This window comes from Protopterus annectens, chromosome 1.part1 (genome assembly GCF_019279795.1).
Source record: "Protopterus annectens isolate FY-2018-M chromosome 1.part1, PAN1.0, whole genome shotgun sequence".
Lineage (NCBI taxonomy): Eukaryota > Metazoa > Chordata > Ceratodontiformes > Protopteridae > Protopterus > Protopterus annectens.
This window is the reverse complement of record NC_056726.1, coordinates 376,511,545-376,523,763: the sequence shown is the minus strand read 5'-3', so window position 1 is coordinate 376,523,763 and position 12,219 is coordinate 376,511,545. Positions and strand designations below refer to the sequence as shown.

Below are 12,219 nucleotides of genomic sequence, written 5' to 3'. Positions count from 1 at the left end.
CGAGTTGCCAGCCCGGCGCCCTGCCTTCCACAGGATGCACACTCACACATAGGCCAATTTAGAGTATCAAATCGACCTACAGCATGTTTTTGGGATGAAACCAAAGCGCATCCACGCGGCCCCAAGGAGGTCATACAGACTCCGTACAGAAGACACCTAGCCGAGGATCAAACTACAGAACCTCTTGTTGTGAGGCGGCAACGCTAGCCGCTGCACCACTGCCTCCACCACATCTCTAGTTTACTGTCCATCAAACGTGTGATATCAAAACGCAACACGTACTGACGTAAAAACAGGAAGTTATTTTGTAGTCGCAAAGGTCAAACGCGCAGGTACGGGATTTAAATGTATTTTCATTAACTCATAGAAAGCGAGAAAAGATACTTTTGCAATTTGAAGGTAAGCAGTTGCATAAAATATCATGGTCCGTTTAGATTTTAAACAGTGAAAATGTTTGTATTTTATTTTCTGAAGGTACGACCCCATCTCCCTGGGATAAGTATAGAAGTTAAAATAGCAACAAGTGAAGTTCTAGTAGAGTGCTTTGCCGGATTCTTTTGTCCCGAGTTCCTATTAAACTTCACGTTTTCTATTCCGGAGCATTTCATTTATTTCCGTGGATCATTCCCCAACTGACCTTGACCCCTATTATTCTCGTGTCAGTACCGTACTCCCCAAAGTTGTAACCAGATGTGCTTCGTGCAAGCAGCTGAATGCAATATTTTTTTCCTCTGCGAACACCTGTCAGAAAAAAGTATGGCTCATAGAGGCAGACATATCTATAGTCGTCTGAACTAGTGAAATTGCTTGAAAAAAAGTATGCTTTGTTTGAAAATACTTTAATGGTTTAGGAGCAAAACTTGATAAGGGTTTTTCGTTTCTTTAGTGTCTAAGGATCAGCTTGTAGCGAGGTGTCCATATTTTTGAATATGAGATGGGCTGTGAGTGCATAATTAAAATTCTGACTACACCCTTGTCCCCAAGATGAAGTTTACTTGGTGGTTTCAAACCGATGTTAACATCAGCTGGGATTGAAAGGGATGAGAGGATCTTGAGGATGGCTGGTGTTTCTTCCACTCCCAAGTCTTTTGGTAGATCTCAGGACTTCACTTAGTGTCATCCGTGGTGCTGCAGAGAAATCATCTGTCCTTGTTACCCCCTCCATTTTTAGGTCATTTCTGCCACAGGGATGGATCGTAATTGCCTCCAAACTGTAGAACTACCTGATGGCAGCTACTCATCTTACTGTTTGTTCAGTGGAAAGTGGGTGGGTGGATGATTTGTATAGAACTGGACATGTCTTGGCTCGACTACTGATGCATGCACCTTACGTCACCATGGCAAACCCACAGTACAGTTCCACGTGTGCAGAAGGGATTACGGTCACCAGTTTCACTGTGCTAAGCACACATTCCACACCTTGTGCTGTAAGTCTTGTGCTGCTTTCTTTGAGCTGGTGCTAACACTGCAGCAATTGGCTCATCTTCCCCCTTCCAGAATGGGCTAGTTGGCATTGAATGCTCATTGGTCCCCTCCACTTCTAGCTGCTGCAGCAGTCTGCTGATTGAACCTGGATTGTATGAGTCACAGTCAGGGTACTATGGAGCTAACATGCTGTTTTCGTTACTGCTTATAAAATAAATATAGTATTCCTTCCCAGGATATTCTGAGAGAAGCTATTCCTGGTTCATGTGCCACTGGGCTGTTTTTGCAAGATTTCCAAGTGTGCTGTTTGATAGAGCATTATCTATCTACTGACCAAAAGACTACCAGCAATCAGTTAAATAAAGTTAATACAAGACTATGTGGAACAGAATAACTTTGTATTGTTTTTTAGAGGGACAGCTTGCAAGTATTCCTATTTGCCAAATCCTTCAGGTCTGCTGTCATTAACACTGAGTTCGCAAACATACTGCTTGCGGGGAAGATGAGGTGTGCTTGTTTTTATTATGTTATGTTTGTCATTATAACCTATATGGTGTAGGTCATGGCTGAAAAGGTAATCGGTTCAGTTCTCTTATCTGTAAACAAATGATAGTGAAATAAGAATAACAAGTGTAATGTAAAGCACAAGCCAAACTGTAGAGAATTGGGGTTTAGTAATGGAATAGTTCTGCTCTCTTCATAGAGTGCAAATTTGAGCAAAAAGGAAGGAAAAAAGTACAGTTTTGTACCTACCATAAATGTAGATGTTCGAGGATCTCCATTGCTGCAGTCCTGACTAATGGGTACTCCGCTGCCCACCATCGGCCCGAATACCAAAGGGCTAGATCTGGCGTTGGTCATGGCGCCCGAGACTGATGTGGTGTCAGTATAAATGCGCATGACCGACGCCATAACATCAGTCTTTCTTGCCTCAGACGTCAGAATGCAAAAAAAAAAACACCACCCAAAAACCCCAAACTAAAAAGAAAAAGGGGGAAGGAGGGAGGGAAAATTGGACTGCAGCAATGGAGATCCTCGAACATCTACATTTATGGTAGGTACAAAACTGTACTATGTTCGTCTCCCATTGCTGGAGTCCTGACTAATGGATAGAATCCCAGAGCAACGGAAAAAAAGGGAGGTTGGTCAACTAAATAGCCTGAGGAGCTGCAGACATGCCCTGTAAGACTGCAGTGGCAAACCCAGCCCTAGACCTAGAATAAAGAGGCAAATGATAATGCTTTGTAAAGGTATGTACAGAACTCCAGGTAGCTGCCTCTAGAATGTCTTTAGTAGCTACCCCTCTTAAAAAAGCAGTAGATGTGGCCGTAGCCCTAGTAGAATGAGGCCTGATCCCAACTGGAACCTCCTTTCCATGATGAGAATAACAAAAAGCAATACAATGGCCAATCCACTTGGAAATAGTTTGTTTCGAGACAGCTTTTCCACGTGAAGTCACAGCAAACGAAACAAATAACTGTTGAGAACTTCTGAACTCTTTGGTTCTGAACAAATAATATCGTAACTGCCTATGTACATCCAAAGAATGCAAAACTTTTTCCCCTTCAGTTTGGGGGTTAGCATAAAAAGTAGGCAAATGTATAGATTGGTTCAATGCCACATTAGAAATCACTTTAGGCAGAAAAGTAGGATTAGTACAAGGAAACTCTGTCCCGGTGAAAAATCAGAAAAGGTTCCACTGCCATGAGAGCCTGTAATTCAGATACCCTTCTAGCAGAAGTAACAGCCAATAAAAAAGCAGTCTTCCAAGACAACAACTTCAAGTCAGCCGTAGCTGCAGGTTCAAAAGGAGGCAGAGTCAGCTTTTCCAAAACAAAATTAAGATCCCAAGTAGGAGTAGGAGCCCTCCGTGGGGGTCTTATATTCTTTGCCCTCTAAGAAACTGTTTAAGCAATGGATGTGAAAATAAAGGAGGGTCACCATCATAGTGAGCAGAAATAGCTGCAGCATGCACTTTAACAGAAGAGAAAGACAAACCCTTGTCCAATAACATAGTCAAATATTGCAAAGTACAACTCAAATCAGGCAATGTGACATCAAAGCCTTCAGCTGAACTCCAAAGAAAAAATCTCTTCCATTTATCAGCATAAACTTTTCGAGTACTAGGACGCCTGGCTTCCAAAAGAACATCCAAAACTTGTTGAGGGAGCTGAAGGCCCTCATTCTCTAAAACTGAATCCGCCAGGCTGTCAGGTGTAGGGATTGCACCCTGACATTGAGAAAATGATTGTTTTCTTGAGACAATAAGTGAGGAATCCGTGGTAATGGCCAAGGGGTCCCATGAATTAAGCTCCTCAACAGAGGGTACCAATGCTGACGAGGCCAATCCGGTGCTATAAGGATCATGCACGGTTTGTCCCTCCTGACTTTCAACAGGACTTTTGGAAGAAGAGGCAGAGGAGGAAAGGCATACACGTGAAGGTTGCTCCAACTGAAGGATAGTGCATCTATTTTCCAGGCTTTCGGATGAAACAGCCATGTGCAAAACAGAGGTAGTTGGAAATTCAGAGGAGAAGCGAACAGATCTATGTCTGGAGTTCCCCAAGCCATGGTCAACTGACGAAACACCTGAGGATCCAACTTCCATTCGTGAGGATCCACCATTTGCCTGCTCAGAACATCCGCTAATGAATTCTGTACCCCTGGCAGAAACTGTGCTCGAAGAGTGATGTGCAGATTCAAAGCAGTTTCCCATAACAGCATTGCTTGTCTGCAAAGAGGGTAAGAATGAGTTCCCCCCTGCTTGTTGATGTACCACATGACAGTTGTGTTGTCTGTTCGAATCAACACCAGTCCCGGTCGAAGTAGATCCTTGAATGCTTTTAAGGCAAATTGAGCTGCCAGCATCTCCTTCATATTGATATGCAAGTGAAGCAACTCCGGGGGCCAAAGGTCTTGAATCCATTTTCCTTTGAAATGAGCACCCCAGGCTGACTCGAGTATGTCGTTAATATCTGACTTGCCTCTGGTTGGGTCACAGAGAGTCCCTTGTTTAGGTGACATTCCTGAGCCCACCACACAAATTCCTTCTGAATGCAAGGAAGAATCCGAATGACAGTGTCCAAATCGTGGCTGTGTTGAGTCCAAACGCTTTTGAGATACCATTGTAACTTCCTCATATGCAGTTTGGCATTGGGAAGTACTAGAATGCAAGATGCCATGAACCCCAAGGCCTGAAGGACTGTCCTTGCAGTCAGCCTGGACAGTACTGATAGCTGTAGGAAGTACTGGTGAAGATTTCTTTGTTTGTCCGGGGTAAGAAATGCCATCTGAGTCGCTGTATTCAGTCTCACACCCAGAAAACACATCTCTCGTGAGGGTACTAGACTGGACTTTATTTCGTTCACAGAATACCCCAGGCATCTGAAAACTGTCATCACATACTGCAGATGTCGAAGTAGTTCGTGCTTGCCTTGAGCCAGTATCAAACAATCGTCCAGATAAGGATAAATCTGAATTCCTTTTAGTCTGAGAAAAGCTATTACTGGAGCCAGGACTTTTGTGAATACCCTGGGTGCAGTAGATAAGCCAAAGGGCAATGCAGAGAACTGATAATGCAAATTCCCAGTCCGAAACCTCAGGAATTTCCTGCAACTGGGCCTGATAGGAATGTGAAGATAGGCCTCCTTGAGATCCAAAGTCACCATCCAGTGATCCCTGCCCAGCATAGGCAACAGCTGTTGCAGTGTTAACATCTTGAATTTTGGAATTTCCAGAAAGGTGTTTAGAATGGATAAATCCAGAATGGGCCTCCAAGTATTTCCCTTCTTTGGCACTAAGAAAAGGCGGAATAAAACCCTGTGCCCCTTTCCGCAGAAGGAACTTCCTGTATTGCTCCCAACTGGAGCAGAGAAGAAATCTGTGCCTGTGCTTCCAGTCTTTGCTGATGAGGCACATCCGGCATACCTTTGAAAGGCGGGAATGTGTGAAAATAAAATTTGTAGCCTCGAGTTATAATGTCCAACACCCATTCGTCTTGGGTAACCAAATGCCAATTCCTTTTGAAAAGTCCCAGTTTTCCGCCCAGAGGAGCTGCCAGCAAAGCAGAGTCCGGCAGCTGAAGACACAGGTCATTGGGTCTGCTTCCGAAAGGACTGACCCCTGCCCTCCCCAGCAGAAGGGGTAGAAGAACTCAAAGACCTAGAAGTAACAGGGCCCTGAAAGGAAGCCCTACCTCTACCACGCCTCGACTTGCCCCTAGAATGAAAATCCGAAGAGGGAAAAGACCATCCCTTAGCAGGCCAATTCCTATTGAACTTAGGGGGCTGAACCTGTAAAATTGCTTAACTGTCTGCATAGACTTAGCTTTTTCCCCCATTCTGTACGAAACTAATTCCACTGGAGGGCCAAAAAGAACATCAGATTGCAAAGGAGCATCCATAATTCGAGCTTTAACATGCTCTGACAAGGACTGATCTTTAAGCCAGGCATGTCTGCGAACAACAGAACTAGTAGCAGCCACCCTGGAAGAAGCTTGTAAAGCATCAAAACCACACTGCAAAGAATGCTTACCAACCTGGTCTGAAGCATGCACTAAATCCTGAAGCTCCTTACAGTCAATACCTGCAGCTAAAGCATCTACTTTACATTTCAATTGACTTAACAAAAAATTCTGATACCTGAGCATTTGAAACTGACAATTTAAAGCCCTCATAGCCAAAGTAGAAGAGGTATACAGTTTTTTACCCCACCTATCCAGGGCCCTAGCATCCTTGTCCAGAGGAACTGGATTCTTAACCACAGAAGCCTTAACACCTTTGGGGCCTTGAGAAATAGTTTCTGGATCAGCCCTAGGGCTCTTAAACAAGTACTTGTGAGCTTCCGGAACCCTGTAGTATCTATCTGGTTTAACAGGGGCAGGAGGCAGAGAATCCGGGTTAAGGGCAGCCTCAGAAAATACATCCTGAACAACATCCAGTACAGGAGGAATAGCCAAGGGCCTGTGCTGAGGCAAAAACAAAAATTCTCTCAGCCTTTTACGAGAATCAGAATAATCCTGGCCTTCCCATTTGAAATGTTCCCTCATGGAATGCAAAGTTTCAGAGAAAGAAAAATCTTCTGGAGGGGACGCAGAGGGAGAAGCATCCTCAGCCTCCGAATCAGAATAGGGAGGGAAATCCTGAAGGTCTTCCACAGAGGAATCTGAGTCATTGGAAGACTGAACCAAACTCTCCAACTCTGTCTCTACCCTGGGCCTCTTCTCAGGGGGAGGCATGGAACCCCTAATTAAAGTAATCAAATCTTCAGCCATCTTTAACATGTGCTTCCTAGGAGCTGGACCCTGGGGAAAAGCACCCGCAAGGGCAGACTTAGACTTAGAATGGCCTTTGCCTTGAGAAGGAGGAGGCTTAACCACCCTATGAGGGGAGGGAGCCACAGACAACAGAGGAGCACCCTCACCCTGGCCTAACACAGGAGAAGCCACCCCCTGTAGTAACAAAGGCTCCCCTTGACACTCTGGTACACTGTCAGAAAGAGCCACTGAAGCAGCCAGTGGTTCTACAGGACCGACGTCCAGAGTGGACGCCTCATCCTGCTTGGACTGCAAAGACTTTTCTTTGCGCTTCTTAGAAGAGCCAGTCGTCGGAGAATCCGACAGCATGTTGTAATTACAACGTTTACCAAACACCAGCCTAGCACAGTCCAACCGACGTTTAATAGTACGCTTATTAAAAGTAGCACAAAAGCGACACCCAACAACGTCGTGCTCAGGCCCTAAACAAGGAATGCAGAGTGAATGGTAATCCCTATGAGGAATCTGTTTCCCACAAGAAATACAGTTATTAACTTTTTCTGACATCCGTCAATACTGAGGCAAGAAAAAGACAAAAAAAAAAAATGTCCCCAATGGGGTACTTAGCCCAACTTGGTCTCCGGTCTGAAACTCGAAAACCGACAATTCCAGAACGCCGAACGGCACTTGCAAATTCTGCTTCTGCTCAGGACCATGCGGCAAGAAAGACTGATGTTATGGCGTCGGTCATGCGCATTTATACTGACACCACGTCAGTCTCTGGCGCCATGACCGACGCCAGATCTAGCCCTTTGGTATTCAGGCCGATGGTGGGCAGCGGAGTACCCATTAGTCAGGACTGCAGCAATGGGAGACGACGAACATCATTAGATTGCAATAGCAGTGTTTTCAGTAGGTATTCTTTTACTTAGTAAGATGAATTTTGAAGGAGCTGGTAATGTGTTTAGGCATAAAAAATGACAAAAGAGTAATGTTTAGATACTATGTCAGGCTTGAATTAACAACTTTGGGACATTATCTCATTTGACATTCTTGATAAAGGAATCGAGACAGTCCAGTAGAAAGCAGAAACAAAAGAAGGTGCTGAAACTTCAGTCAGTTTGGAATTGCCTTTATTAACAAAATGTAGAAGGTACTGGTTGAGGCAGCTCTCATTTTGTCTATATATTTGTTGTGGAAAAGATTATGAACATTTGGGAAATCTGCATATCATATATTGACCCAAACTGGCTACAAAATGAAATGAAACCATGGACTTGAATAAGCATGGGTCAAATGTATTGCTACGTTCACATAAGTTATTATTTGGGTCTACATGAGATTATTGACATGGGACCCAATGAATATGTTGCCCTGCCAGCCGTCTGGTTGGCACTGTATGTAAACGACAGTGTTTATGTATTTCTTCAGGGAAGTTGTTCCCTCCTGTATCCCCTGATATGAGTATTCTGCCCCCACACCCCCTATATGTATTTTTTCCTGTAGTTGCACTGACTTAGATTAAAAGTAAATGCATTTATTCTGTTTTGTCTGTCAGTACAGTCTCCAAGACCTTTAGAGTTGGTTGTGTTCGGCCAGGCCCTTACATTAGGGTTACAGGGAGAGCACCACTCTGAAAAAAAGTATATACAGTAACATTTAGATTAATGTACCACAGTGACTTGCTGGGTAGCAGTAGGATTATCTTATAGATAGCACTTTTGTGATCAGTAATTCCAGTTAGACTATGACATTTTATGTATTTGAGTCCAGGAAGCATTGTGATAATAAATATTTTAAAGGAGTTAAAAAAAAAGCTGATCCTCTTATGGCTAAGTTTTCATGGGTTGCCCAAAGGTTGTTTAGTAACAGTAGAAGGGAATTAATGAGATAAGCTGTAGAATTTCAGTGTTAAAACGAAAACATCTGTATGTATAGCTGATGGATTATCTACAGGTGGAAATATGCAACCAAAGGCTCACAGAAAATTGTTTAAATGTAAAATAAAAATTGTGATTGGGAAACTTCATAGATTGTATATTATATAAATAACTTTTTTCATATGAACCTAATGTCCGAGCCAATATCTACTCACTTGTGAGTATAAGTGGTTTTCACCAGTGTTAATTGAAGGTACTACTGTAAGTCTTTGTTTCCTGCATTGCAAACTTCCCACTGAGCTTTTATTGAAGATGAATACTCCGACAAGATTTGCAAAAGCTTACATAAGAAATTGCAGCATGTTGTTGAAAAATAGCAAGACTTTAGGACAAGGCATATTATAACAAGCAGACTGTAAAGAATGGAAAGGTCCTGAATTTGCCATTGGACATTTATGAGGCACACAGAGGTATATGCACATGTACACGATTCAGGGCTTAGGAAAGTGAGCACACACAATAATTTAGGGATGGCAGAGTCCTGGGCATCATTGACTGGGAATGTAGATTCTTACTAAGCTTATGGACAAGGAGACCTTCAAGAAACTCAGCCACGTCACCCAGTACTATTGGGAGGCTGTGTGCCCCATTACTATAAGTATAGGGTGGGTATGCATCCATAGACTTGATTGGATGCTCCGTTGTGCTTGCAAGAGGGCATGTCCATTAAATTCAGTGGACACATTCCCAAATTATCTCTTCAGTGATGCTGTTGAAGGATAAAGTTTACTTGTATGGACTGTTGATTGATACCGTTTACAGTGCCCTTTTAATTTAAAAAATGGTCCATATAAAACTGATATGACAGAGGGGAAATATACCTTTGCAATCAGTAGTGCCATGATGCTTGCACATATTTGAAAGGAATGCTTGAATTCGATTTTGTAGTATGTATGAGGTGAAAATTTAAGCTCCCTTGCAATGTCATTGAGAGTGGTTTTAAAGGTAGCTAGGGAAGCACTCTGCTTGGTATGTTAGGGTATTCCAGAAATGGGGAATGTGTGTTATTAGATACTTGTCGTGCAGACTGGTATTGTTGATATGGTAATATGGGTTTCCATTTCTAGAGTGGGTGTTTCTTTGCTGTGGGTTCTGTTTAGGTGAAGGAGTTCAAAAGAGCTAAGTCATTCATGGCACTTATGCTAAGCAGAGATCACTCCTCAGAAGACTGATACTGAGTAGAGGGATAGAGATTTTGGTCTATCAGTGTAGGTAAGTGTACTGAGACTTGAGATCCTTTTGCTAAGGGGAATATCGAGGTCTCTCAAATCTCTTTTAGGTTCTTGGTGAGGTATATGCCAAAGAGGCATTTCCCTTCAATGATGAACCTAATAGGGGAAGAATAAAGTGAGACTATAATGTCTTTGGACCTTTGGTATGTATCATGAAGGAGAATTTGTGGAAGGAAGAATTTTCTAACCACTACAAAAAATAGTGAAAGGAGAGTTTGCTAGCAAAAGAATTATCCAAGTTTCACATGACTGTTCCTGCTTAAGTGGGTCATAATCTATATATGGTATTTTTAATGAAAACTTGTGTAACAGATACTAAAACTGAAGTACCTAACTGATGCAGAATGCTTTGCTGAAGAAACAGTAGCTGTATACTGGCCTTCTGCACTAACTTAGTCACTGTAGATGTCTTCATCTGAAGTTGGGGCACATTGTGAGAAGGTGTGGGGATAGAAAATATGGCATTTCCCTCATATAAGATGTCTAGGAGCAGGAAATGTTATTGCAGAATTTTCTATACGTGGTTCCCCAAACCAAAGGAAATTGGTAGGATCATTTGATTTGCTGTGAGTTGAAAATCTGTTATATTGAACCCTTTGGTGGCAGGATGACTTGGATTCAGATTAGGATGTGCTGGAAGTGTAGGATCAGTTGTTATGATGTTAGGTAAAGGGAAATGAGCAAGTAGAAAAACAACAGAGTTTATGGAAGCTGAAAATGTGAAGCAAAATGAATTTCCAGGAAATTGTTCACACCGTATTTTATGTACTAGATCTTTGGTATTGGCTAGAGGATTTGAGGAGGTAGACATTTTGGAGTTCTCTGAAAACTCCATGTATATTTTTTCTTGTTGTCATTAAAATTGTTTTTTGAGTGTATTGTGAAAAACTCTGAAAGTTATACACTATGTTTATGATCTAGCTTTCCACCTTCAGCCTCTTCTTGAGGTAGATTGTGAGGAGACATTGCAGTCTTTCTAAAAAAAAAAAAAAAAAGTGAATTGGTAGATTCTTTCTTTGTTTTAAAGGAGCAATAGTAAAGTCATGAACAGTGTAAGGACATCATGAGTGGTACTGGGTAAAAGTATTGCAGGTTGATTCTGCTACTGTTTTAAGGATAAAATAAAGATGACAAGGTGAATGGGCTGCTGGTTTCCAGTAGTGATTTCTGGGGTGAGGAAGTAAGTCTATAAAGAGCTTTGTAACTATAGTTTTGCTTCAGTTGTACTGGATTTAACTTCTGTGATGATTTAATTTATATACAACAGAGAAGCTGTAAAAAAAAAAAAAAAATAAATAACTTCATCTTTTCTCTGCAGATACTACTATGGCCAACCATCATGAGCCTGCCTCAGCCATTTCGGGTCTATATTAAATTATCGAATGGAACGAATGTTGAACGGCCGGATTATCGAAAGTGCTGTTCATAGAGTTCTGGTTTGTGGGATTGGGGTGCAGTGAAGATCGGGAACTTTGCCCTTTCCTCACTGTGTGTGTGAGTTGGTATATATAATTTCGGGTCTATATTAAATTATCGAATGGAACGAATGTTGAACGGCCGGATTATCGAAAGTGCTGTTCATAGAGTTCTGGTTTGTGGGATTGGGGTGCAGTGAAGATCAGGAATTTTGCCCTTTCCTCACTGTAGTGTGATCTCGAAGTTGGTATATATAATTAGCTGGGGGTGTGGGGGGGGGGCAGCCCTCCACAAAACCAAGTAATGTGAACGGCACTTTCGATATTTCAGCCTTTCAACATTCATTCATTCGATAATTTAATATAGACCCTCCAATTCAGAGGTCATTCAAATGAGAGCAGATATTTATATATATTTTTTGGTTGCTAGACAAAGCAGAGATTGTGCAATGGTGGAAACTTGCATTTTGGCATCTAGCATGTATCATGCCATTGCACATGACACCCATGAAATGAATAGAATGGTGCTGATATTAAAAAAGATTTGGAAATTTCACAGTCTACGAGAAGATGACACTTTTTAAAATTATTTCTGAGTAGTAATACATCATTTGGAGATCTGCCTGCCAGAAAAACTCATACTTTTTTTTATTGATGGGGCAATTTTATCTGACAAGTGAAAATAATTGCCTATGCATAGTACTCTAGCAGGAAAAAAAATCACTTCTTAGGTGGAATTAATGCTGAACTTGTTTAATAGCTCAACTTGTTTTGCATATTTGTTTATTTATAATTTGATAACCGGGTAGGTGTAATCAAACAAGGACCCGTTTTAGCCATAACATGGGCAACGGAGGCAAGAGAGTATACATTAACAAGTGAAATATAAATGCTACCGTGAAATTTACATATCATTAACACTAGACATTGCATCAGGAGGAACAATGCATAGG

General features: G+C 42.0%; 1 protein-coding gene across 2 annotated transcripts in view; it reads left to right on the top strand.

The window, feature by feature from the left end:
• The first annotated feature begins 267 nt into the window (after positions 1–267).
• Positions 268–12,219, top strand: part of TXN2 (thioredoxin 2) — a 408,927-nt gene continuing 396,975 nt past the window's right edge. Inside the window, exon 1 of one of the 2 annotated variants that reach the window (XM_044075328.1) lies at positions 268–399. The gene's annotated coding sequence lies outside the window, so the exon portion shown is untranslated. The remainder of the gene's footprint in view (positions 400–12,219) is intronic. The other variant, XM_044075329.1, reaches the window with a different exon arrangement.